This window comes from Ruditapes philippinarum, unplaced genomic scaffold (assembly GCF_026571515.1).
Source record: "Ruditapes philippinarum isolate M1 unplaced genomic scaffold, ASM2657151v2 ctg1085_1_1_1_1, whole genome shotgun sequence".
Classification (NCBI taxonomy): Eukaryota; Metazoa; Mollusca; class Bivalvia; order Venerida; family Veneridae; genus Ruditapes; species Ruditapes philippinarum.
The window spans coordinates 217,760-245,600 of NW_026857392.1; the positions used below are offsets into that span (position 1 = coordinate 217,760).

Below are 27,841 nucleotides of genomic sequence, written 5' to 3' on the forward strand. Positions count from 1 at the left end.
TATAAAAAAGTGACTGACAACCACTGAACAAAGAAAATACTAAATTAAGCATTTTCAGGACCGTCCGGGTTTGGTGGTTGTCCGGTTTTGGTGGTCCCCAACCAGTAAAGAGGAAACCAATTGCTGCGCATGTAGCCTGGAACCCTGTTGTATCGATTTATTTACCCATAAATCACAACTGCAGTTAAAAAAATTAAATCTCCCCGAGTCTTTATTTTGTATCATTTATTTTTATTCTTTTGTCATAATATTTACATGGCAAACATCACTGATATATAGTTTTTAGCTTTGGAATATACGGATATTCACAGACATGTCAAACAGGTTGAAGAATTAGGTCACGCCATTATATCGATGCATTGTGAGAATCGCTCAGTTAGTCAAAGTTTGGGAAGCCTGAACCATCTTTATGTTAGAATTTTCAGTCAATTAGAATCAAAGATGTCTGTTTTAAAATGTCAGCATAAATTTAGGAACTTTCAACAGACAGTTAATGTACTTTTAATAAGAACACACTATTTATAAGTCTATTTATAATCTACAAAGTCTGATAGTACCTAAAACATGTTTTTGATCATTTTTACGGCACAAAACAAATGCGAAAGATTTTCGTGACACTGTTGTAAATGTAAACAATCAGTAGCTAGTACATTTTGCAAAAAAGTCGAAAAATTTGTAAATAGATCGATACAATGAATAGCACGATACAATGAATTAGTAACGATTCGCCACACTAACGATTCGCCACATAACGATTCGCCACAGAGTAATAACGATTCGCCACAGTTAAATAACGATTCGCCACAGTATGATTATAACAATGATTTTTTAGTTATCAACAAACTTTTTCCTTTTGTTTTAATAATTTGACAATGACAATAATTTAATAATGTTTCTTAACACAAGTAATATGAAGTTAAGGCCCCCATCGCGGATTTTCAATTTATCAAAGTAACATTATTACAGGAGTACATTAACAAGAAAGTAATTATATGTTGAAATAATTATTGAATTACTGATAAACATAATTATATGTCAATTAATATTTATATATAAATATATAGTTCATATATTATAATATATGTCAAATATTTAAACAAAGTATTGCAAAAACATGTGTTCATACGAAAATTGATTTACGATAATTGATTAAAGAACGCATATGTAAAACATTTGTCACACCTTTAATTTAAACAAGCCAATCACCTTAGGATTGTTGTAGAAATATTTAATTGACGCCGAAATAATCCTTTAATTATCTGACAATGTATTCAGATTTCAAAACAATGCGGCAATTAAGCTTATGTTTGTTTACAAATTAATTTGAGCGAGCCGATATATGCCGATTAAGAGGGTTTATTTAAATAGCTTAAACACATACATAAAATAGTATACAAACGAAAAATAACGAAATCAGAATCATGCCAGCTCCTCCTTGTTCATTCTGTTTAAGATGTATCTACAGTAACCCACGTGCTGTAACATATGTGACAAGTGTCAAAGATGGCATCATGTATAAAATGTGGAAACACAGCGTCGCTTGAAAAACGTTTTGTTCTCAGTGCCATTTTTTTGTTTTTGAGAAAAAGCATATAAAGATTTAGTATTGCATAACTTTTTATTTTAATTGTCGGATTTTGAAAATTTAAAAACTACTATACGTGGTGTCGGAGAACAACTCAATATCGTTAAAGATTTGTGGATTTTAATATTTCCTTGCTTAAAAACCTAAGAAAACATTTGGAGATAGAACAGTCCTTGTAACTTTTTTCAAAAATTGTTAAAATCAAAGTGTTCAATGTGACTTAAAACATTATGTCTTTTAAGTTGAATTGATTTATGTCACATAAAACAGAAAGGCTGCCAAAAATGTTCTCGGCTAATTATCCATTGTTTAGTAGTCTTTGAGACCACATTTATTTCGTAGACCATATGCATCTATGACATTTGAAATTTTATTTCCAGTACTGTTTATTAAATGACATTAAAACAATAATATAAATAAATAAAGATAAAATACCCACATAAATTTGTAGACATTTTTTTATCTATTTTTATAACTTTAGCCATTACAATTTAATACCTTCAAATTGATTTAATGTCTAGAAAAAGAAAGCTGTAGACGCAAACGGGATTAGTTAACTTTCAAATCCTTTAGAATGCTGGAAAATCTTTCAAGATATTTTTTCATGAAATTCAAAAGGTGGTCAAATTCAAATTCCTTCCAAAAGTTCGCAATAGTAATATTTATGTTGTAATGCGCTTTACACGTTCTGTTTGTATTCGTAAGAAGTTCTTCTAATTGTAGGTATGGCTATAACTTAACTAGGCAATGAAAACATCTACTAGAAAAGACCTTAAAGGTAGTAGAAGGCATGACTTATCCATTTAAAAAATGTCATATTTAAAGATTGTCCGTGTACAAAACATTACAAACATAATGGCATTTAAAAATATTCAGAAATTCAAAGACAAATTACAAGACAAACTAAATATACGTACACGTATATTTTTCCAGTTTATATAAATAACGAAGTTATAAAATGTGTAATGTAATTTTGTTAATAAAATATTTGGTTTTCGTGTGTTTTTATTCAATAAAATGTGTATTTAGTGTAATCAATTTATGTAATTAACAAATGAAATATAAAATGGAAAAAAGTTTTCCATCAACAGTTTGAAAACAGATGTGAAAAAAAATTTGTATTTGAACACGTGGCGAATCGTTATTTAACTGTGGCGAATCGTTATTACTCTGTGTCGAATCGTTATGTGGCGAATCGTTAGTGTGGCGAATCGTTACATTACCGATACAATGGGGTTCCACTATTATTACATACATAGTTTTAGTTTCATCGCGATTATGCTCTATGAAGAGTGAGGCGATTACTGAAGATGATGATGATGAACACATGTTTCATATACATATGCGAAGATGGTGACAATATATGGAATGAATATTTAGAATTGTTGTATACTTTTTGACACAACATGCTCAATGATGCTCAGAGTAAAGTTCAAAGAAGGCAAACAAAAGTTTTGTATTGCATCCATTTGCTATCTTACATTTCCTCTCAAAACAAATATTAAATCAAATGTAACGAACTAAATACACATTTCAAACCTTAACTATATCTAACTGCTTTACCTGTCTTAATTATGAATTATCCAGGAAAAAAGATCAGTCAAACTGCAACTAATTTCCCGTTGTGACAGACAACATGTGTATGTTGCTATATGACGTCACTGTAATTTGTGTTGTTAAAGAGGTTAGCGACCGTCCATCCAGAGTGCCCGTACCATAATCCGTAAAATGATTATTTTGTAAAAATGCCGATTTCCCATTCTTTGTAAAATAAAATGATGTTTAATATAGTTTAAATCATGAAAAATATTTCGCATGCCATTGTTTGTTTAAGTATGCATGAAACAAATTACACTAGATCTGTTCAGTTGTAGTCATAATCCTTCATAATCTTATCTGTGATTACAATCTGTGCCTTAACGTTAACCATATCATAATCCATAAATTATATTTTTAAATTTATCTTATTAAAAAATTTTTTTATTTGTTAAACTTTTATTTGCTTATGTTTATGTAACTGTGATCTATGATGTTGCAAAAAATAAAGATACATAAAAAACATGTATCTAAATTACCACAAATATACCTTTTAATTCTATTATTAGCCACTACTGACGGGCATTTTTCTTTCCGTTTTTACCAAAAACACTGATATTACCAAATGTGCGCCTATTCAATATAGTTTAATGTTAGTAGTCCTTATATATCGATGTGAAAGAACGTATTTTTTTATAATCTATAGAGGAATTCTAAATAACGAAATTACCTGTTCCCCAATAAAATAAATGTGCATCTAATGAATGTCAAATCGAATTAAAATCATTATTTAGCAGCAGAGTTTTAAGAGTTCCATTTAGGACAGTCTTTTATCCCGATTTTCATAAAGGACTCATCAAATTCTCATATCTTTTTTGCAGACGACACAGTTATGAATAGAAATATTATTTATACTAAAACAAGTGTGTTTTCAAAATAAAGGAAATTATGATATCAAGATATTCATACACAATTGTTTTAACTACATGTACTAATTGTTGTCATTTAGACGCCATCATATTTTAAATGGATGAAAAAAGTAGTTATCAATCATAATATCATTATAATCTTAACGGTGCTCCAAAAGTCGAAAGTACATGTAACACGTTTGAATAGATTGCCACTTTAACATAGCGAAATTTCATGGTTCCCGTAGCGAAATTTCATGGTTCCCGAAAAAATATGCTTTTGCTTTTATTTTTCTAAACCGTCACTTTGTTTTCGTAGGAATACTTTTACTTCTGAAAAGCATTTAAATCAGGAAGTTTAATATTCCTGGTTCAACAAATGAGTTTTTCATTATTTAAGATTTCTATGTCATGGAATGTCATTTTATATATGAAATTGAATATAATGTTACACAATGGTCAATAAGACACCTTTTTAGACGATTTTATTAGCATCAAATTTTCTAACCATCTAAGGATGCTGCGATGTTTGGAATTCAATGAGCCATCTATTTGTTTAGAAATTAAGCTCTGCTGGCCTTTTACATATAGCCTATCGAGCTCATTCCCACAAATTTGAAAAGAAAAATCTCAGGATTATCGATGCTACATGTTAATTAGGTTAGTTCAAGCTGGGACTAATGTAGAGGCGAGATATTGCCCAGACACGAAAATAGCACAATATCTCGTCGTGCAGTACAATTAGTTGGACTAGGACTAATGTCCTCTAGGTTCAAGAGAAATTGTTTTCAGGTATTTCTAATTTTAGCTCTAACTGTCCGTAGAAGAGGCCGGTCAAATTCATTTAATCTTTTTACTGATGATACAATTACAGTCATCGGTTAATGATATACATTTTTACAAATAGATTCTTTTTTTCTCTTGTGCCTGAAATATTTTAGTGTTTCACATAATATTTTTTTTTGATTTCTGGAGACATAACCACGCATATATGTATTCACTAACTACAAACTGTGACTTACTTCATTTTAAGTACCAGCTACAAGATTGAAGTAATGAAATGTGCACAATAAAAAATTTATGTCGTTCATGATATTAAAATCCTGGCAAGTTAGCAGAGGTTTCCACAAATCTTAGAATGAATAAATTATAACAATTAATATCTCGCAATGAAACATTAAATCGTTTCAATACTGTTTGTTTTAAAATGACGGTTTCAAGAAGGTACAACTACTTATGGATTTCAATTCACACGTTGGGAGGCGAGAACCTGATACATATCTCAGTATTTGCAGAGTTACTCCCCTTGTATGATCGGTGGACATTAAATGAAAGGTAGACGCGCCATACCGTGAAGATATTTTCGTGTAAGTGTAGGCCTACAATTGTTTTGAAAATGCAAAACGAAATAAACACATTGTGTGCACAAAACACTGATTTTTCGTTTCTTTTAAACACGAATTAGCTAGTTAAAAAAGTACGAATACACTCTGACTCAATACAGATCTTATTGACAGAAATGACAAACCATGCGGTATATTTCATCATTTGATTCAGTATCATGGTAATGTATTGTCAGGACTGGTGTCCTAAAAGTGATTCTGTCCTAGAGTCAACACTATTTCTTTTTATATTTTGTAAAGTCTTTTATGTTGTCAATTAAAAAGAAAAAAAACTTCTCATTTTATTTGGATTTTTTAAAAATAAAAAATAAATTTTATGTGCAAAATTTTTTCAACCACAGGAACTTGAAATTCTATCAAATAACAAATATTAACAATTATATAAAAAAAAAAATATTTATACTGTATATGGGATATATTTGGATATTATCGTTAATATTGGTTATTTGATAAAATTCCAAGTTCCTTTGCTTCAACAAAGATTGGTGATAGAAGTTCAAGTTATGATTTATTAGAAATGATAGTGCACCAGAAAATATCATGTGCTGTTGTTGACCAGAAATGTTTTGTCGTCATTCCTTTTTGTGGCACCATATTTAGAAGACTGTTGGCTTGGTTGAAATGGTTACGTTGTATACTTATGTTCAGATTAGGGATTGAGATCAACTTGTGTTAAATGTGTTTTTAGTAGTCACTTAGTGATAATAGAGCCTTGATTATTCTTCATATTTTCAGATTGCATTAATCTCACATTACAAGTAGAAGTTGTCCAGATTAAAGTTTCCAACAGGATCAGTTTCTTTTTATGAAATAGGGCTGTGAGGTCTTAACATATTCTAGCAGTAATTTCAGATGTCATTTTCATAGGTTATATTTTCGATGACATTACTAATTAAAGCAATATTTTACAGTGCACTTATAAGTGAAGAATTTTTATAGCCATAAAACATTTTGTCTTTTATAAGTTTTAAACAAAAATATACAGTGATTATTACTGTTACACAATCAACACCTCGACACCAAAGAATTAAATATGCAAAGAATGACATACTGGTAATCAAGGGCGAGAAAACTTAAACTAGTATGCAAGTAATAGTTCCATTCTAAGTCACCACACTGTCAATATGGGGTTAAAAGACAATGTGCGTGAAGTTATTAAGATGTTTAATATTCAATCTGTAAAAGAATCACTTTATGTATGTCTTAATTTCAGATGCATAGCCATATGGTGGGCACTCGCCAGCCAGCTAAATTTAGTCAGACTAATTGTACATAATGATTAATTAACTGTGCAGAATCATCCAAACACTATGGAGCATAATGGTCGTAACCCCTTAATTATTTTAAATTGACATGCATTATTGTTACTATATTTGACTCCTACTGGGCACCAGGCTACTATTGGCCCTAAAATTGACCGTCCTGGGTGTGCTTTTATGGTAATAAATGTAAATTGATACATGGTATAAAAATTATTTTGACTTTTGTCATATTGCTGAAGACTTTTTGTCTCCTTTGGGAAGGTAAAAAACTGTGAGAAGGAATGACTCACTGTTATGTAGGGTTATTTTGTTTCCAAACTAATTGAATTGGCATTATCAGTTTTCTCTCCTTGCTGTCCCATTTGTCCCATTTTCAGTGATACCCATTCCTGTGACCAAATGCATGATAAATTGGTAGTTATACACTTCTGGCATTTCATTAGAACATGTCAGGTTGGATTTCACAAACATTGACATAGAACTATGAACTTTACAGGGGGTAATGGCCTTGGTGCTAAGATGTTTGAATTATTAATTAGTACTTCAGTATATTTCAAGTTACTTAAAGTCTGAATTTGTCGGTTGTGTAGAGTCAGAAACTTAGATTTTGAACATTTGATCAGTTTTTGTCCAACTTTTTTTTTTGAAAGTAACACAAGATTTTGGATTGTTTAAATTAGTGAATACATTTTCCTGAAATAGAGGGCATTTTTTTTTTTACTTTGATAGATTTTTACATCATACAAACACTGTAAAGATCATATGGCTAATTTCCATCTTTGCTGGTGGAGTAAGACATAGTGTGCATTATTTCAGGCATGAATTGGCACCTGAGTAGAACCACTGAAGTTCCTTAAGCTAGCTGGATAATTTCCTCATGTGAAAAAATCCAAAATCCTTGGCATGGTTCAATCCCACAGCAGCATACATGATATGATTATTACAAGTATAATGAATATGTATTGTAGATGAACAATTGAAAGTTTTTCTGAGAAAACAACTTAAGACACTTAAACAGTTTCTCTTACTAAAAGGAAGTATTACTGTCCCACTCACAGTACTTTCTGTTTGTTAAGAAGACAAGAATACTCTACTAAGGGGTATGATTACTGACAAGTTGTTTATTAATATATATTTTATTACAACTTAGGTTTGAGGTTGAAAAAAGGTAATTTTATCTTAAGTGAATTTCCTTCTATAAATGTGTAGGTTTCATATATTTTTATGCATACAATGAAAACTAGTACATCCTCCATCATAATTTCCTGTAATTCTCAGAAATCTATAAACCAGGCAAATAGTTGAAATATCCTGGAATTTTACACTTAAAGCTTTTGAACACAGAGCCAATTTGTTAAATATTATATAGTTAACAGTTTTATTGCAACATGCATTCTCTAGATTTATGCTTATTTTAACAAAACTTTAAGTGTCTTAAATAATTAACCTATTGTCACTCGAGTGAAAAATAAATTAATGCATACTAGCTGAAAGCCTGAACAATCCACTTAAATGTGTCAAAATCGGCAACAAATAGCCCTTATACCTTGTAAGTAACACAGGACACAGATACACATGTATAGTGATTAAAATACAAAGTCTAAATCATATAAATGGTGAAAAGTTTTAAATTATCAATTCATATGATTTTAGATTATTTTAAAAACTTTATTTACACAGCTGTAAAAGAATTAAAACTAAAAACATGAACAACTTTTGAAGAAATGTAAGTGTATTATTTGTTAAGAAATCAAATGAGAAAGCTCTGATCTTAATAATATGGATTCCGATTATCTTGTCAAAGATTTGAAAGTAGCTGTCAGGGAGTCTGCAGAGATAAAATCACATTCCTAGCATGCACATTTTGCACTTGACTTTTTATTTTAACATGCTTAAAATTTTACAAATTTCTGGAATAATTGCACCTCTTAAAATGTGTTGCTTTATGTAGAAGTTGTCTCCCTTACATTATTGTAGGAAGCATTTTTTATTTTTCAGATATGAAGATATGATGTGCATTTGTTTGAAGAGAAATATTCTGCATGGAGAATAAGTCTGGGATTCTTATCAAGTAACATTACGTAAAATTCACATACAGGAATAAGGACATGAGTTCAGGGTCATATAGCCCTTTTAGCAACAAAAGTGATGAAATATCCCAAGGTGTGTTTTTGTTTTACTTCGAACAAATGAATAATACAGCTTAAATATTATTAAAATACAATATGCTAATTAAACAATGGCATGCTGGCCCATGGCTTTTAGAATTTGGGTTGGATTTGTAAAATTGTCAGAATCACTAGCCCTACTAGCCTATGAAATCTTAGTGGTTAATCACTTTTTTTTCTAAAAATGAACTGTTTAAAAAGTTGATTAGACTTTAGAAAAGTAGATATCACAAATGGCTTGTGATTTTGTAACCCTAAATTCTTTGACTGATGATATGCATTATTTTATACATGTATAAAATGAATATATAGTTTTCAAGATTTGAACTCACATGGGAAATTAATTTGAGGTCAGTTAACTCAAGTGTTTGACCACAGAGAGTCTCAGACCTGTCAAATATAAATGTATGTTTAATATTGATGTATTCAGCTCCATAATACTGGAAATTTGTTTTCTACAAAACACTTGAGTTTTAATGTACTTTATAGAAAAACTTTCTGAAAATAGATTTACTATCTTAATTAAATCTGTGTCTGCTACAAGCCATTTTTTTTTCTTTCGAATTTTCCTCGTAAAATAATTTTCTTTCATCTAATTCCCTGTAAACTTTACTAAAAATGTTGTTTTCATACAATATCTTTTTTTTCAGACATGTGAAGAGGCCTAAAGGGAAGATAAATTTTAACCAGTATATATTGCAGTTTCTTTTGAGGTGTAAAATTGTTTAAGTAAGTGGATAGGTACCTTAAATGGTGTTCTTTCATTAACTTTATCATGTTTCTTATATTTTTTCTTTTGAGTACATATTTAAAGCAGCATGCCTTTAGATTTATGCTTATTTTAATGAAATTTTAAAAAAATTAAAATATTGTCAATTGATCAAAGAAAGTATTTTATAAATTGCAAATGGCAAATAAAATCTACAAGTTACCAAAATTAGGTCAGAATATGCAAAAATAGCCATGACTGTTAGTCACAAAGTAGAAATAAAGTTATACATACCATACTACAATCAAAGCACAGAAGGCGCTGAATTTGTTTGGGTCTCAGAATGTCAGAAAGGTGAAGGTTGTGAGATTATAAAACAATTTGTTTTTGTATAGTGCCACCAATGCTTCTATTAGCGTCATTTAATTGTAGTGATTGGCTATAAGACTACATTTCAACACTGATATTGATCCAATGTTTTATTTGACTTAAACCAATTCTGGAAAAAAAAATGTACGAGTTGCGGTAATTTGGATTTGAACTCCAAGACCTCTCGCGCGAAAAACCCTTGGCCACGGATGAATTATATATACTTACGGCTTGAAGAGAAAACCATATATCTTTATTAAGGGTTTGTAACGACGCTAATGTTGTTTAACACTTGTGGTTTAATAATCATGGCGCTTACTATAAGGCATGTATATTTATAAGAAATAAAACAACTATTAGAAATCTTTGACCATTTCTCGATGGGAATTATTTTTGCTTGAAAATTAATCCCTGCCTGTCATGTGACCATATTTACGCAGTGTTCTCCCTTAAATTTTCGGCCTCCTACAGTGTTACATATAATAGGGAAGTAACCGCTGTCACATAAACTAGCGGACTTCTTTTCAGGCACTTTGACCAATTAACCAGCGATAATAGTACCTGAAATTTCACGCTGTACCTATTATTGTTTGGCTACTGACGAACCCCAAACAAATAAAAATCAGTCAATATATGTCAAGTTAACATGTAAGCATTACTTTTATTGGATTGTCGTCTGAATATTTTACTTTTTTGATATATTACCTTTTTTTTCAAGGTTGATTTTCTATTGTAATTATTTGCGATTTACCTCATTCTGGAGGCATGCAGTTTTTTAACCTTTCCCTGATATAGGCCGTGGTCTGTCCCCCCCCCCCCACTTTTTGAGTGCCTCAAACAGTGAAAAAATGCCCTATTTAGCCCCAAACACTGTTGTCGTCTTGAGAACTTAGTTAAAAAAATGGACCACTTTCAGCGCCGCTCTCCCATCCAATGTACACAGCCGCGTGCCAAAGCGAGGAGTTGCCCTCTTCTGTTTGGTTAAAGGTCGATTGTGTGCAAAGAGCGTGGGCGGTTAATGTCCCCTCATTGCCAAGAAAATTTTGGACATGTGACAGCTAAAAAATTGAGTCTCAGGTCGATCTTAGGGTAACTATAACCGAACACACTGAGAGGGACGCTTACTCTCTTCAACACTGAAGAAGTTGACTTATGCACTCTTTGAAGATCAGTTTTGGATGGGAGGAGAAAAAAACAATGGCAAAATATTTGCAATCTTTTGGCACATTTTGAGAAGCGTCCCCCTATTGCTCACATGTATACAAGGAGAATTATGATTGAGGCATGCTGTACAGAGAGGGCTATGGCAGTCAACATTGTGCCAAGTTCGATCCCAGATTGCAAGCATTTTTCATAGTTTCATAGCAGTTGTTGACTTGTATTACAGGATGCTTTAAATGAAAATGGCCATTTTTTCGCAAATATGCTCATGGCAGAGGTAACAAGGTTATGGATTTTCCTGTATATAGACAACTGTGTGTCTTATATGGTGCCAAGTACATTTACACTTTGTACTATATTCTAGCCAAACCAGTAAACGTCACTTAGGATTAAACAGCATTTACATTCATTCCATCCCACCTCAAGTCCATACGCAATAAACCGCAAGATTCAGTTTCTTCTCCCAAAATTTCATGATCTTCTGGCCCAGCTGAATTGAGCATTAATTAATAATCTACATAGGCTTGCACTAGTATCACTGATAAGCAAGCACCCATTAGAATGTTTATGACCTACATGTTTCATAAAGAATTGTATAGTTTTAGCTGGCGAGGATAAGAGACCATTTCAGGAAGCGAATGAAAGAACGGCATCAAACACAGCGAAAGAGACCGAACGAACAAACTATACCTCCGACATCGACATCCCAGAACAGGAGTCTGCCTCCTTATCGCCTACCCAACATATAAGTGGAAACACTAAGATTCAATTTGAAATAACCAGTTAAAGACTAAAAGATGGATATACATAAAAGAATCTTAATCCCACTTACAACTCACAATCACAGGACTCTCCATGTGGTACAGTGTTGGGAGTTGATAGTTAAACAAATTAATTTAAAAACAAAATACGTTGAAAGCTCCGTTTTTATTAACCAGGTTTTCCCAAACTAAAAAAACTCGGTTATTCAGATTGCAGCTATAGTCGGCTTGGGTGTGCGGAGCAGGCACCTCCGGCCTAGCTACCACAAAACACGAAGATTCTTGACCAAAACCATCTGACAAGTAGGACTAGTCAAATTGCATGCACGATTGAACACAAGTCTGAACGCGGCGCTACCTGACGGCGGGCTGTAAAACAATTTTTCTTGTCTCAACATGCCCTCCCTAATTTTTCATACGCATTTTGACCAAACTTCACAGAAGCTTTCGTCATTCAAGTGACCTGGCGGCAATGTATTGTCTGATAGGGTTTTATGATATGGGATAATATATACCTAATCATGCCCTTTGTTTTTTTCCTTATAAAAGAATTATATAGTGAGATAACTTCTTCTTGTGCCCAAACTTCTCCTACAATTCCAATGGATTTCTGACCAAACTCTTCACAGAGCGCTTTGTCAATCAAAGTGCACCTTGTCACATTTCATTGTCGCGGTGCCGTTTTTGTGATTGGATAATTTATTGAACCTAATATGGCCCTTTGTTTTTTTTCCTTATATAGAATATATAGTGAATAACTTCTTCTGCTGCCCACACTGTACTTCCCTACATTTTCTCAATGGATTTTGACCAAAACTTTCACAGCAGCTTTGTCATCAAAGTGCCCTGGCGCATATTGTCGGGTTTTGTGATTGGATAATATTTGACCTAATTATGGACCCTTTGTTTTTTTAGGATTTTTTCCCAAGATAGGATAATATAGTGAACGATTTTCTGTGCGCAACTCCTCCTACTGTTTTCTCAATGGAAATTTGACCAAACTTTCACAGAGGCTTTGTCATCAAGTTGCCTTAGGGCATATTGTCAGGGTTTTGTGATTTGTATGATATTTGACCTAATTATGGCCCTTTGTTTTTTTTCCTTATACAGATAATATACATGTACGTGAACCAATTTTTACCTTATGCGCGCACAAACTTCTCCTACATTTCTCAACAAGATTTTGACCAAAACATTCAAAGAAGCTTTGTTATCAAATAGCCCTGCGCTCACATTTAATCGCGGGTTTTGTGATTGGATAATTATTTGATCCTAATTATGGCCCTTTGTTTTTTCCTTATACAGATTATTATACGTGAACAATTCTTTACCAATGCGCAACTTCACATTTCTAAAAAAGTGACCCAAACTTTCACTAAGAGGCTTTGCATCATCAAGTCCCTGCGCGCACCACTATTTACTCAGGGCTTTTGTGATTGAATTAATATTTGAACCTAATTTGGCCCTTTTTTTAGCCTCACCTTGTCAACAAAGTGACAGGGTGAGCTTTTTGATCGCTTTTTCGTCCGGCGTCCGTCGTCCGTCGTCCGTAAACTTTTACTTTAAATGACATCTCCTCATAAACCACAAGGCCAATTTCATCCAAACTTCACAGGAATGTTCCTTTGGTGGTCACCTTTAAAAATTGTTCAAAGAATTTAATTCCATGCAGAACTCTGGTTGCCATGGCAACCGATTGAAAAAACTTTAAATATCTTCTTGTAAAAAACCATAAGAGCTAGAGCTTAGATATTTGGCATGAAACATCTTCTAGTGAGTGTCTACCAAGTTTGTTCAAATAAAAAGCCCTGGGGTCAAAATTGGCCCCGCCCCGGGGGGTCATTGATTTTCCCTATATGCATATAGTGAAAACTTAAAAAATCTTCTTTTAAAGAACTCAAAGAGCTATGGCTAAGATATTGAGCATCAAAAACATGTTCTAATAGGTGTCTATCAAGTTTGTTCAAAGAAAAGCCCTGGGTCAAAATTGGCCCCGCCCCAGGGGGTCATTGATTTTCCCTATATGCATATAGTAAAAAATTAAAAAATCTTCTTTTAAAGAACCAAAAGAGTTAGAGCTAAGATATTTAGCATGAAACATGTTCTAATAAGTGTCTACCAAGTTTTGTTCAAATAAAAGCCCTGGGGTCAAAATTGACCCCGCCCGGGGGGGTCATTGATTTTTCCCATATATATGCATATAGTAAAAACTTAAAAATCTTCTTTTAAAGAACTCAAAGAGCTATGGTTAAGATATTTAGCATCAAAACATGTTCTAATAGGTGTCTACCAAGTTTTTCAAATAAAAGCCCTGGGGTCAAAATTGGCCCCGCCCCGGGGGTCATTGATTTTCCTTATATGTGTATAGCAAAAACTTAAAAAATCTTTTTTGAAAAAAAACCCAAATAGCTAGAGTTAAGATATTAAGCATGAAACATCTTTTAGTGAGTGTCTACAAAGTTTGTTCAAATAAAAGACCTGGGGTCAAAATTGGCCCTGCCCCGGGTCATTGATTTTCCTTATATGTGTATAGCAAAAACTTAAAATCTTCTTTGAAAAAACCCAAATAGCTAGAGTTTAGATATTTAAGCATGAAACATATTCTAGTAAGTGTCTACAAAGTTTGTTCAAATAAAAACCCTGGGGTCATAAACTGGCCCGGCCCCAGGCGTGTCATTGTTTTTAACTATATGTGTATAGTAAAAACTTTAAAAAAAATCTTCTTTTAAATAGCCCAATGAGCTAGAGCTTAGATGTTTAGCATGAAACATTTTCTTATGGGTTGTCTACCAAGTTTGTGCAAATAAAAGCCTTTGGTTTAAATTGGCCCTGCAATGTTTGAGGGGGGGGGGGGGGGGTCGGGGGCGCCTATATACAGGTGAGCGACCTCAGGGCCATCATGGCCCTCTGTTATTTTTCCTTATACAGAATATATAGTGGAAAAAATTCTTCTGTGCTGAACTCCTACAGTTTCTCAACGGATTTTTGTTCAAACTTTCACAGTAGCTTTTTTATCCAGTGCCCTGGCGCATATTGTCGGGTTTTGTGATTGAATAATTTTTTATTTAATTATGGCCCTTTGTTTTTTTTTCCTTATATATAGAATATAATTATAGTGAAACCACTTCCTCTGTGGCAATTCCTCCTACATTATTCATGTTTTACATTGCACATAGTTACATTGTTTGTTGCTTGTATTTGTATTTCAAATACAACATATTTATCTACAATGGTGATAATTGAAAACCTGGTTTCATGGCATTGCCATGTTTCTTGTTTCTAAAATTTCTTTTTACACTATCCCAACACTGTGCCGAGTTCCTGTACTCACAATAAAAATACTAATGTATAATTACTTTCATGGTAAATGCATATCATGTCTCAGACATTTATATTATTTTTATTTTTTTTTCTTAAGGAGCAAAATAATTTTAGTAATAATATAAAAAATAATGGGTTTAAAGCATTATTGATGCTTATCATTCAAAATTTGGTTGAAAAGGAGCTCTGAAGTGAAAAATAAAATTTAAAAAAGGTAGCAAAAAATGTAAATCCAAAGTAGTAAATTTTGAATTCCAATACAAAAATACTAAATCACTTTAACTTTACCAATGATAATAGTAAAAATTGATGACCTTTAAGTTATTGTTAGGAAAAACCATAACTGGACACACAAAAGTCCAATAGCTGCCAGGAGGGCCAGGACTCAGGACAAAGATAATACTCACAAATATATGAATTTTTTCACTAAATCCCATGTTCAAAATTTAATGGAGATAATTCTAAAAAATACAGGAGTTATAAATCTATTTCGCACGCTGAAAGTGGTCAGAAAACATATTTTTTAAGTCCAAATTTAAATGCAGAAAATTCTGAGTAAAAAAAGGATTTGATGATTCTGAAAAATATTGAACGCTAGGTTATGTAGCTTGTCGTGTTATTGGTTTTAAAGTTAGAAGTAAATTCTTTCATAAATAAAGAAGTAAGGAAGCAAAAAAATACTAAATATATAAAAATAATATATAAAGAAGAGCTGTCACAGAACGTTGACAAATGCCCTAAAGGATTCTAGTTATGAACCACCTATAACATGTTAAGGTGTGGTGGTAAAAATTGACAAACTTCGAAACCCCAGCTGAGTGACCTTTAAGTTTAGACAAAGAAAACCTGGGGGGTCTTGGGGTTCACAACACATTTGTCAATCTATTATGGTGACTTTTATATTTTAAAAAAAAATGAAACTTTAACATCAAAATTAAAAGTTTGAACCCCCACAGTGACCTTGACCTTAGGCGTAAGAAACCGAGCCTTGTTCGCGACACACCATACATCTATGGTTATTTCATATATGAAAGAAAAAATAAAATCCTTTCATGCATATAGAAGTTTCAGAGCGGACAGAACCACCACCACCTTTTATATTTATATAACATAAAAGATGACAAAGTTTGAACCCCAACAATGACCTTGACCTTAGTCGTAGGAACCCGAGTCTTGTTCGCGACACACCATACATCTTTGGTTATTTCATATATGAAAAAAAAAATCCTTTCATGCATACTGAATGTTCAGAACGGACAAGACCACCACTGTCTATATGTATAAAGCCGGACGGACTGACAGACGGACGGTTCGATTTTAAATATGCCACCCTTCGGGGGCATAATAAACATCTAAGTTCAAAGGGGAAATAATTCTGGAAATATTCATGCTAGAGTTATGAATATTGTCACACATGTATGGAACAACATTGTCACATATGATGTAGTTGTTGGTAAGGTATACATATTTGAAGTTTTAAGTCAATCCCTTATGATGAAATGAAGACGTAGAGTAAAAAATAACATTATTTTATGGAAAATTATATGTTCAAAGAGAAATTATTCTGTAAATACTGTTTTTTGAGTTTAACACCTTATCACAAGATATGTATGATGATAAGGAATACATGTGTACATACAGATGTATAATGAAAATTAATGACCCTTCGGGGCGGGGCCAATTTTTATCCCAGGGCTTTGATCTGAACAAACTTGATAGACACTCAGTATAAGATGTTTCATGCCAAATATCTAAGCTCCAGCTCTTTGGATTTTTTAAAAGAAAGGTTTATAATTTTTTTGGTTGCTATGGCAATCAAAGTTCTGCATGGGATTTTATTCTTTGAACACCTTTGGTAGAGCTTTATGCAAGGTACACTCCTGCAAAGTTTTAACAAATTTGGCTAAGTGGTTTAGGAGAAGAAGGAAGAAGTTGTTTAAATAAATTTTTGATGCACGGACATTGTCCTCAGATGAGCTAATAAAAAAAAGTTAGAGATAAAATATTTACTGCACATCTATAGGCATTAATTTAAAGTGTGTAAAAGCCCTTACTGAGATTCAGCAGGCTGGAAGGGTTTATGCGTAGGACTGACCTATGAAATTAAGAAATACATCAAACTGACATGATATTTATAGATTGATTTACAAGTGTGGTTTTATAAGTAGGCTATCAGATAAACAGGAAGTGGCAAGCTTCCTCGCTATGGGTCATCTTGATTAGATCACCGGGGATTGTATCACAAGGTTATCATGGCATCAACGCTAGATCCAAAATACCACATCTCTAGATTAAAATAACACACAATATACTATACTGATATGTTGTAAGAAAATGATGCTGAAATTACTTAAGTAGCTTGAGAAAGCAGAATGGTTTTATTTGTTTTTATGTGTAATATATAGAAGCAGTCAAACTTGTTCCAGAGACCACCTCTGAATAAATACCAGTCTACATGCAGAAATCCTGTCAAGAACAGGACAGTGATTTTTTTTTCAATTTTCAAAACAACCTGTGGCTTTCTGAAGGGGAAAATATAGCGCGTTAAATCAGAAATGGAGAAAATCCAATTCCAACTACTGATACTGGAATTTTCCCACATTTTATAAAATTTTCATTTTCATGGTACATAGTAGAGGCTATCTATAGGGACAGCTTTCTGTCTTCTAGCTTATATAAGTCAGATGCTGTTAAGTCATGGTTCTGGTGAAGAATGTGCATAGGGCATTTTAGGGGAAAATATAAGCATTTTTAGTAAAAAATATACCTTTTTTTGGCTAGGGGAAACAGCCTTTATTTTGCTGAAAAATACAGGAAAAAGATCACTGCATGAGAACATTAATGCATAAACACTTGTATTTCAGAGATCATTGAGAAGAAGAGAAAAAAGCTACAACAGAAAAACAAGAAAAGCTTTCAATGCTGGATTTTACAGAAAGGTTAAAGTATAGCTTTAAAAATTGTTTTTGTTACTTATGATAACTAATCACTGTTTATGAGGATTGCAACACCTGTGTTTAAGGACTAGATAATCAGATGAAATCAAAGGATATCAATGTGAATACCTTTTATCAGTTATATAAATGATAATAATTATCATATACATATCAATTATCATGTATTAATGTTGGTGAAAAATGATGTCAAAAGCTCTTGAAATAATCTGTACAGAGTTTATCTTATCCCTTTTTGACATGTGTCTGTTTAAGAATGTTGTATTTCTGGCTTCAACATGTTTATTGTGATAACAATGTTTATTATTGTGAATTTTAATTGTCTTAAAATTGATCCTTTAATATCATTTCAATTATAATAGTGATCATTTTAGTTTGGTATACTGTTACGAGTGACTTCAGCTTTACTGTTTGAGGAAGACCTCAGGGGCACTTCCATGCTTTATTTTTGGCACAAACTGGTTTCAGAGTAGAAACCATGACATTTGGTATGCTTACTGGATAGCTTCCTCACATGACAGAATCCAAAGTCCTTGTTGGGATTCAAACCCACAGTAGTGAGGGACAAGTGGTTTGAAGTCAACAACCTTAACCACTCAGCTATGGGCACCCCTTAAGAGAAATAGGCTGTGCAGAAAGAAAGTTTTTGATAGTTAACAGCAACACTGCATTTAGTTACAACAGACAAATATAGTAATTAAAGAAGGATTTAAAGTTATATCAACAAACAGTTGATTGGCTACATCAATTATTGAACTGCTTGTATTGATTTTTTTTGTTTCAGTCAGTTATAGGGACATATACATGTAGTTTGCACATTTCATAGATTATGATTTTCAGATTTTGCTAAAGGAACTTGTCAAACCAGCATTCTGAAAATCAGTGGTTGTATCCTTTTTGCCAGGATGCTCTGAGGGGCACAAGCTTGAGGTTTTCTTCTGTAAGTAGTGAGTACATGTTTTGACTGTTCAGTTGCAATATGATAATATGATAAATTGTTGGTTAAGTTGGACATCAAGTTTATACATGTTTTTCAGATTTTATATATTATGATTCTCACATTTTGTTTAAAGGATTTGTCTATTCAGCTTTCTGTAAATCTATGGCTGTATATCTTTTGCCAGCTTATGTTAAAAAGATGCACTGTTGGGCACAAGCTTGTAGTTTTCTTCTACAAAGTATTGACTATACAATTGCAATATGATATTAAAATGTTGGTTATTATGAAACCTAAAAACAAACAAAATAAGCTGCAGTAATTTGATGAATTGACGTTCATGATATAAAATCATTGAAACTGGTCTTCCACAGTCTGGTAAACAGCACAGTAGTATGAATTTATCATAATATAGATTATCTTGAAAGACCAGCAATCATAATATTATATTATCTTATAGCTGTGAAACATGTTCCAAGAGCGATTCCCTTATCTTATATTTTTCTTTAGAACAACACCTTCATCTTGGAAATTTATCAAAATGTTCTTATCTTATATTTTAAGGTTGTATGTTAATTTACTCAGCTGTAAATAATGTTTCAAGACTATTCCATAATTTTCCTTCTTGGTTGTCAGTTGGTTGATTGGGTAACTGAATTTTACAGGGAAATTATTTTCGTAATGAGACCCAAAAAAAATTAAAGTTGGAAATTATTCTTCAAGATTCTGGTAATTTTCAGTTTTCACAATTTTACAGAAACGATAATTGGCATCATGTTGAGAGTTAATAGACAAGCATTGATTGATTTGAATGTAATTGCATTTTACAATATCATGTCATTGATTCTTTTCTCTAATTCTGGCATTTGTTACAGGTCTTACAGTTCCATGTTGTGATTTCGAATAAAAAACATTGGAAATAGGACCATGGTACAATATCAGGTAAGAGTGATATAATTATGATTTTTCCTGCATCTTTTTAATATGATAAAGTTTGTTGTGACAACTGTTGGTATGAAATGGTTTATTGCATGTTGTATAAGTAAATTCAAAACTTTTCATTAAGATTGCTTTGAAGTAATTCTGCTTTATGTTTATTTGGACATCAAGATTCCTGTTTAAGGTGGCTGATTTTGATTTTTTTAAATTCTTAATTCACAACAATTGGTTCTTCATCATGTTAGGGCATGCACTTGACTTTATTTGTAACATTGCACATTTGAAAAGAAAGTCGACTAACTTAGCTCAATAGGGAGGGTATCAGATTAGTAATACAGGTTCACTGGTTTGTTTGCTGGTTTGATCATCGGTTGAGGTGATATGGCTCTGTGACTATTGATTTTGGACATCAAGTGAAAATGGTCTTTAAATTGTTTCTTGCAGTTGATTCAGAAATCATGTCGGATAAGATGGTGGTCATTTGCGGATAGATTTGTAATTACTGGTTAGTTATCCAGGAAACCCAGTAATTAATAGATATCACCAGAAAATGCATTGAAATAAATAAAAAACAAGGTTTTTGCATTTTCCTTAATTTATATGATTTATTTTTATTAAACACAATATTCAAATTTTCATGACGCTGAACAGTTCAACCATCTGTAAGGTAGATCAGTAAATATTCAATTTCATGATTATTAATTTTTTATAGCACTGTAACAGACTTTTTGTTACCTTTCCAACAATATATAAAAAATCACATGGGAAATTGCTAAATCATGAAAATGACATCTAACTTGTAGATCGCTATAAAGCCTGATGTTTGTGTTACGATGTCATTAGCTTATCAGGTTTGTGATTGGTCAACATCCACTTGAAACTATAAAGTCGTGATTTAGGGCTTCTCTTGAGTACTGATCCTCGGGCTTTTAAGAGGGTTTAACTGTCTAGTATGCTCCTCTCGATAGGACGCCATGAAGTGGATATGATGTAAATTATATACAAGTAATGTAAACAAGCAATGAAAGTTTATAAGATTTTCAGACCTGCCCATGTGAACTGTAAATACAAAGGTTATATTTTCAAACTCTTTGATAGTCTTAAAGTCTTAATGTTACTCTAATCTTTACCCCACTAAATCAATGCACTATGCTTTCCCTATTTTTAACATTTTGTAAAGCCTTTTATACATAATATAAGGGATTTTGACTCTTAGACTGCTGGCAATCACTGAAGCTACCCATGCCCACAGTGCAGACCAAGATCAGGCCGTGTACATCCATGCTGTCTGATCATGGTCTGCACTAGTCGCTGTTCAGTCAGTAAATGTACTTATTTTTGAAATTTTCCCTAAAACTGATGAATAGTTTTGTCCAAATTAAAAGATTGACAAATCCATTTAAGATATTGAGGGTGGTCCACAGGTGCTTGAAACAAACTTTTTTATGTTCTATATGGGCTATATACTATATACAAATATAGGCCGATTATGTGAACTATTTGATTATGTGACTAGCGCCTATGGGGTGGTCAGGGTTTGTGTCAGATTGCTCTAACTCAAGAAGTCCACAGAATGGGTTTTTCAGGTTATATTTAAAAATAACTTACTCGACAAGTCACAACTGTTGTTAACTATCAGAAAGTTTTTAAAAAAAACATGGTGATTAAATTTAAGAGATGTTTCATCAAATAAAATGACTCTGCACTAAAACAAAGTCTTGTATTTCAGATAAAGACTAATCTATTTGCAGATAATGATAGTTTGAATTGGGATGTTTTCATCATTTCATGATATGTGATATCAGAAATAGATTTGATTAAAACACAAAGATGAGAAAAAGTAATGTTTTGAAGTTCCAAATACAATTTAATTTTTAGCTCACCTGTCACAAAGTGACAGGGTGAGCTTTTGTGATCGCTTTTCGTCCGGCGTCCGTCCGTCCGTCCGTCCGGCGTCCGTCCGTCGTCCGTCCGTCGTCCGTCCGTCCGTAAACTTTTACTTTAAATGACATCTCCTCATAAACCACTAAGCCAATTTCATCCAAACTTCACAGGAATGTTCCTTTGGTGGTCACCTTTAAAAATTGTTCAAAGAATTTAATTCCATGCAGAACTCTGGTTGCCATGGCAACCGAAAGAAAAAACTTTAAATATCTTCTTTTAAAAAACCATAAGAGCTAGAGCTTAGATATTTGGCATGAAACATCTTCTAGTGAGTGTCTACCAAGTTTGTTCAAATAAAAGCCCTGGGGTCAAAATTGGCCCCGCCCCGGGGGGTCATTGATTTTCCCTATATCCATATAGTAAAAACTTAAAAAATCTTCTTTTAAAGAACCCAAAGAGCTACAGCTAAGATATTTAGCATGAAACATGTTCTAATGGGTGTCTACCAAGTTTGTTCAAATAAAAGCCCTGGGGTGAAAATTGGCCCCGCCCCAGGGGGTCATTGATTTTCCCTATATGCATATAGTAAAAACTTAAAAAATCTTCTTTTAAAGAACTCAAAGAGCTATGGCTAAGATATTGAGCATCAAACATGTTCTAATAGGTGTCTACCAAGTTTGTTCAAATACAAGCCCAGGGGTCAAAATTGGCCCCGCCCCGGGGGTCATTGATTTTCTTTATATGTGTTTAGCAAAAACTTTAAATCTTCTTTGAAAAAACCCAAATAGCTAGAGTTTAGATATTAAGCATGAAACATCTTCTAGTAAGTGTCTACAAAGTTTGTTCAAATAAAAGCCCTGGGGTCAAAACTGGCCCGGCCCCAGGGGTGACATTGTTTTTAACTATATGTGTATAGTAAAAACTTTAAAAAAATCTTCTTTTAAAAAGCCCAATGAGCTAGAGCTTAAATGTTTAGCATGAAACATCTTCTTATGGGTGTCTACCAAGTTTGTGCAAATAAAAGCCCTTGGGTTAAATTGGCTCTGCAACGTTGGGGGGGTGGGGGTTGGGGGGGGGGCTATATACAGGTGAGCGACCTCAGGGCCATCATGGCCCTCTTGTTAAAGTTTAGGGTGGTAGTTTTTTTCTAAAAACAGTGAATAGTTGCTTGCATTCCTAAAGGGCTGGTTAGCCTGTTTTTGTGACCTTTTTAAGGTCTATTGGTATTTTTAAAGCAATGTTTTGCATGGTATTTACAATATAGTGGGGATGTTCTTATTAACATGGCTTATTGCAGGTTTGATACAAATGATCTTGCAAATATTTACTCTTTGATGGCATTATTTTTCCCATGGAAACCTATCTTTGGAGTTACGAGTATTTTTATAAAATTCTTAAAGTTTTGTTAAAAGCAATAATTTTTGCATCTTGTCTGATAATTATACAACTCAAATTTGTTAAATGCCTTATCAGAAATAAATAGAACAAATCATAAAACATAAACAATTAAGTAAATATATGAATAATTATAACATTGCACCAGTTTTATTACATACCAGTATATTATGTTATTGTAACAAGTTGTTATCAAAGCCATAGCTATATTATTTACTGAAAGGTAATGTTGATAGTTTATTCTTTCTTTAATCCTCTCCCTGCAACAGGTATGCTGATGTGCACAAAGAAATAAAATATATTTCTTTTATAAACAAATTCATGATAAAGTGATGAGATTTTCCTGTATATTGGCATATGGTTTATGTAAGTTATAATTTTGATAATTAGAGGAAAATTGTAGAATAATGTTTGTTGGGAAAGTTTATGATAGGAAAAACATTTTATGCCAAGTTCGTGTCTTGAGGATATACATCATGAAAGCCCTCATTATTTCAAAATGTTTCTTCATTTCTAAGCAATATGTTGGCAAAATCTTTATCAAGAACTTTAAGCAACATATTAGGGAAACCTAAAATTGTAAGCAATTCATTGACAAAACCTTCATCTTTGTTAGCAACATAATGGCACGATACTTATTAGGATGCAATATATTGACAAAACCTAACATACAAGCAATATACATGTGTCAGCAAAATCTTTATTTACAAGTAATTTCCTGGTAGAAAAAGCTTCTTTTGCTAGCATTGAACTGGCAACCTGCAATTTACAGCATTTGTCTGAGAAAAAGCTTGATTTGCAAGCAATGTATGTTCAAAACCTTTATACAATGTGAATTTAGCGTCATTTGCAAAGAATAATTAATTAATTAGAAAAATGCATTTTGTTGAAAAGAATGATACTAATTTTTGTACTTATTAGAATGTATAGTATGAGAAATTGTTTCAATTCCATTTTAGATGGCACATGTAGCTTTTATGACAATCCATACAGACATTTTGTCATAAAGAACTAGCACCGTACCTAGGTAGTGATGTAAAGAAGTCAACATTTTTCTTTTCTGTTTTCTTTTTCTTTTTGAGGAGGAAAAAAAAATGGATGAGTAAATCAATGTCTTTAGTTACATGTCTTTGTGAATCTGAGTTAAACTACACTTTGATACTTTTGGAAAAAAGAATTGTTTGGACTTTTCTGTCCTCCTTATTTATCTTTTGTCTTCTAGTTTCATTTTGGCTACCTCTATATAAATATACAATATACAAAACCTATGCTAATAAACAACATAAGTTGAAGTGAATGAGTCTAGTAAATGCTAGACTGTAGTAACTGACTTATTATTGTCATAGAACAGTTTTCTTGATGAATAGAGCACAATCGCCATGGCACTGTAAAATAATACCATCATCAATTATTGAATTGAAATCCCAAAATACTTCAATCTATTTAAGTAATGAAGTCATCGTATCAAAGGTGCTGCCATAATTTACATATAGAACATTGTAATTTCTGAATACCTCGGGCAACCGGAGACCGTAACGCGATACTGCTGTGCCATTGGCGGGACAAAAACCGGAATTCATTAAACGTTAATGATGCCATATATTTCATGATATCATATTTTCTGTTTATCAGTCCATTTATTGATTAGAGATTACCAGTTCCTTTTATTATTGTAATGTTATTGTTTTGTATGGCACAGACATTTTTAATTTATTGCTTGTATTTTGACGTTAGATAAAATGCCCATTATTGTGCAATAGTGTACTAGAAGTATATTCTAATACACAGGCAAAGAATGAATGAATTAAGATGAATTAATGGTCTCTATGTAAATATGATTTATAAGTTTACTGTCGGTATAAAAAAACTTAGTTTTTTACTGATGAAGATCTGTAGCAGGTTTTGAATGTAAGTCATAATTTTTTATAAAAATTTAAGAAAGTATTTTTTGATAGTGAAAAAAAATTCTGAATAAGTATTGTTAAATAAATTTTCTAGATAATAATTAATAATAAACAATAATAATGTCTTTTTCTAATAAACTGTCAAATAATGGTAAACAACATCAAGTTACTTTGTAGGTGGCACCATGTATCCTGATCAATCTTATTCTGGTAACTTTGATCTTTATCGCAAGTTTATTTTCAGTAAAATTCACTTCCTTATAATTCAAATTGTTGGAAAAAATATTTATTTTGTATCTGAAAAAATAACAGCCAGAAAATTAACTATGCAAAACAATTAACTATCTTTTGAAATGTTTTCCGTGTCTATTGGGTGATATCAGTTCCCAATCAAAATGACAGCAATTAAGCTGCGAGCATATTTCCTCATTTATAAAATTATCTTGAAGCCTCCCTTGTCAATAACTTTAATTAACTGCAGAAATTGAGCATTTTGATCTGCAGAAATGGAGATATAATCTGCAATTCAATCATTTTTACTGCGATTTTACCACGCAGGAGGGATTTCTCTAACACAACATGATGCATGTTTTAATGAGTTGCTGTTTAATTAATCATTGTGTGACCAGTTTTGAAACTGTATCCAGCTATTGAAAAAACTTATAAATGTTGTTTAATTGAATTTTTTTTTTTTTACATTTTTTTGGGGATTAAAATTGTTTTTTAGTGGAGATGTTTAATTTTATTTGAAAATTTATTCGATACATTTATCATGATTAAGGTTGTGTGAATAATAATATTTATTATTAATTATTGTCACACATTAACCATTGCAATGCTATGCCGATCTGGGTCATAAATCATGTTTCTTCATATTACATTGCCATGGCCATTTTTGGCAATATGGTCAGGCCATAGCCACTACACTTTTTAGACCAATCATGGGACTATTTTTTTATGCTCAGATCTGTGGCTATAATTTTATTCCCCTTCATGCAAATGCACTTGTCGAAAAGTGTCTGCAGCAATATAACCTTATATGTCAGATACTAATAAGGGGTTGTTTGAAAGTTATAATCTCCATTTGATTAAAACTGTTTTGTACTGAACCCAAAGATTAGGGATGTAAGGGATGTAAGTGAGCCTATATATGCATCCAGTGGTGGATACAATCTTACTACTTGTAACACATTAGGCATCGGGTAAGCTTAATGTGTACAGCGTTGGATTGTGAATTGGGTAACCCAGGTTCGATTCCCTGTCCATGCAGGTCACTTTGTTGTGATTGATCATGAAATCCTTTCTACAGTCATTCGCATTGTACTTCTGCTCTGGCATGTACAGAAGTTATCAGTTCCTTGTGAAAGTGAAGGCAACTAGTACTGACTGGTAAATTGCTTGACATGATGCGGTGGCTGAACTGTGCTCTGGTAAATTCAATGTGGCTGGAGGGTAAACTACCAACACCACCACCATTTCCTATAACTATTATTGAGATTGTAAACCTTACAGTGGCCACCATAGTTGCGTAATTCCTTATATTAGAGGGAGATAATTATAGTACTCTTCTTTACAAACACATGTGTAAGGTCAAGGGAGGTGACTAAGTAAATAAAGGGAAATCACTGGTGTTAAAGTTTTGTTTGATGTCCTTAAGTCTATTGAATTTGATAAGATATCAAAGACAATTAATGTTTGAGGTTATCTCTACATGAGTGTAAAACATTGCATAATGCTGATTTATTTCCAACTTTTATAGGTCACTATCAAGAGAGTTAGATGTCCAAGGTTTGTTTGCCTAGCACTTGTGTTATGAATTATATCTCAAATCACTGACCATTATGTATATATAGTTCCAGAGGACTTTAAGTTAAGGTTATGGATATATTAAACATGTAATGTTTATGCTGGTCAGTGTGAGCAAGGTATGCTTTGTGTTTTACTTTTAAATTTACAGCTTTTTAGTTTTGTTTGTGTAATTTAAGGTTTTCTAATGACTCTGCTAGATTTTTTTACATAGACCTATACTGCTTCCTTTATTAAATATATTATTGTTAAAATTATGATTTTCTATGCTATAGTTCTGATGTTTAAGTAACTATTTGAAACTTTGGTAGATCTATATGAAATTATAAACCTTTATTTTGAATGGATACTGAGGCTTTTACTTGCAGTACCAGTAATTATGGCCAAAGGTACACACCCAAGCTGGCCTTGCTATTATATAATATTTGAGTCTATTTTTCATCTGCTCATTTGTAATGAAAAAAAAACAAAACCACTGATATGGGGGATGTCCAAATTTAAAGGCTGACAAGTCTGAATGCATCATCACATAGAGAAACTATGGTCAATTACCATATTACTGTCTCATAAAAGATCTACATACTGCTAACGAAAACCATAAAAAAGCAAAGATAATCTCTGACTAATTTTGATTCAAAGTACAGAACAATTAACATCATTATAAGTTTTCATTTTTTCCAACCACAAACTGTATGCTCTACCCCAAACAGAGATTTACTGTGACCATAGGTGTGGGATACTAAATGACCCCCCTCTACCTTTTTAATGCCACTTGTAAAAGTAATGGAGAGATGTTTTTAGGAGAAAATTGTTGGTTCTATGTGATTGAGTCTGTCCAT

At 32.5% G+C, this 27,841-nt stretch overlaps 1 protein-coding gene across 11 annotated transcripts in view; it reads right to left on the reverse strand.

Moving 5' to 3' along the window:
* The window catches only part of LOC132749587 (armadillo repeat-containing protein 3-like), a 77,558-nt gene that overhangs the window by 27,404 nt on the left and 22,313 nt on the right, over positions 1-27,841 (reverse strand). For 7 of the 11 annotated variants that reach the window (XM_060739402.1, XM_060739401.1, XM_060739398.1 and 4 more), the window contains exon 1: positions 3,149-3,278. The exons of 1 other annotated variant lie outside the window; for it this stretch is intronic. The gene's annotated coding sequence lies outside the window, so the exon portion shown is untranslated. Of the gene's footprint in view, positions 1-3,148; positions 3,279-27,841 lie in introns of those variants that run through there. 3 more of the 11 variants (XM_060739403.1, XM_060739406.1, XM_060739407.1) reach the window with 2 other exon arrangements.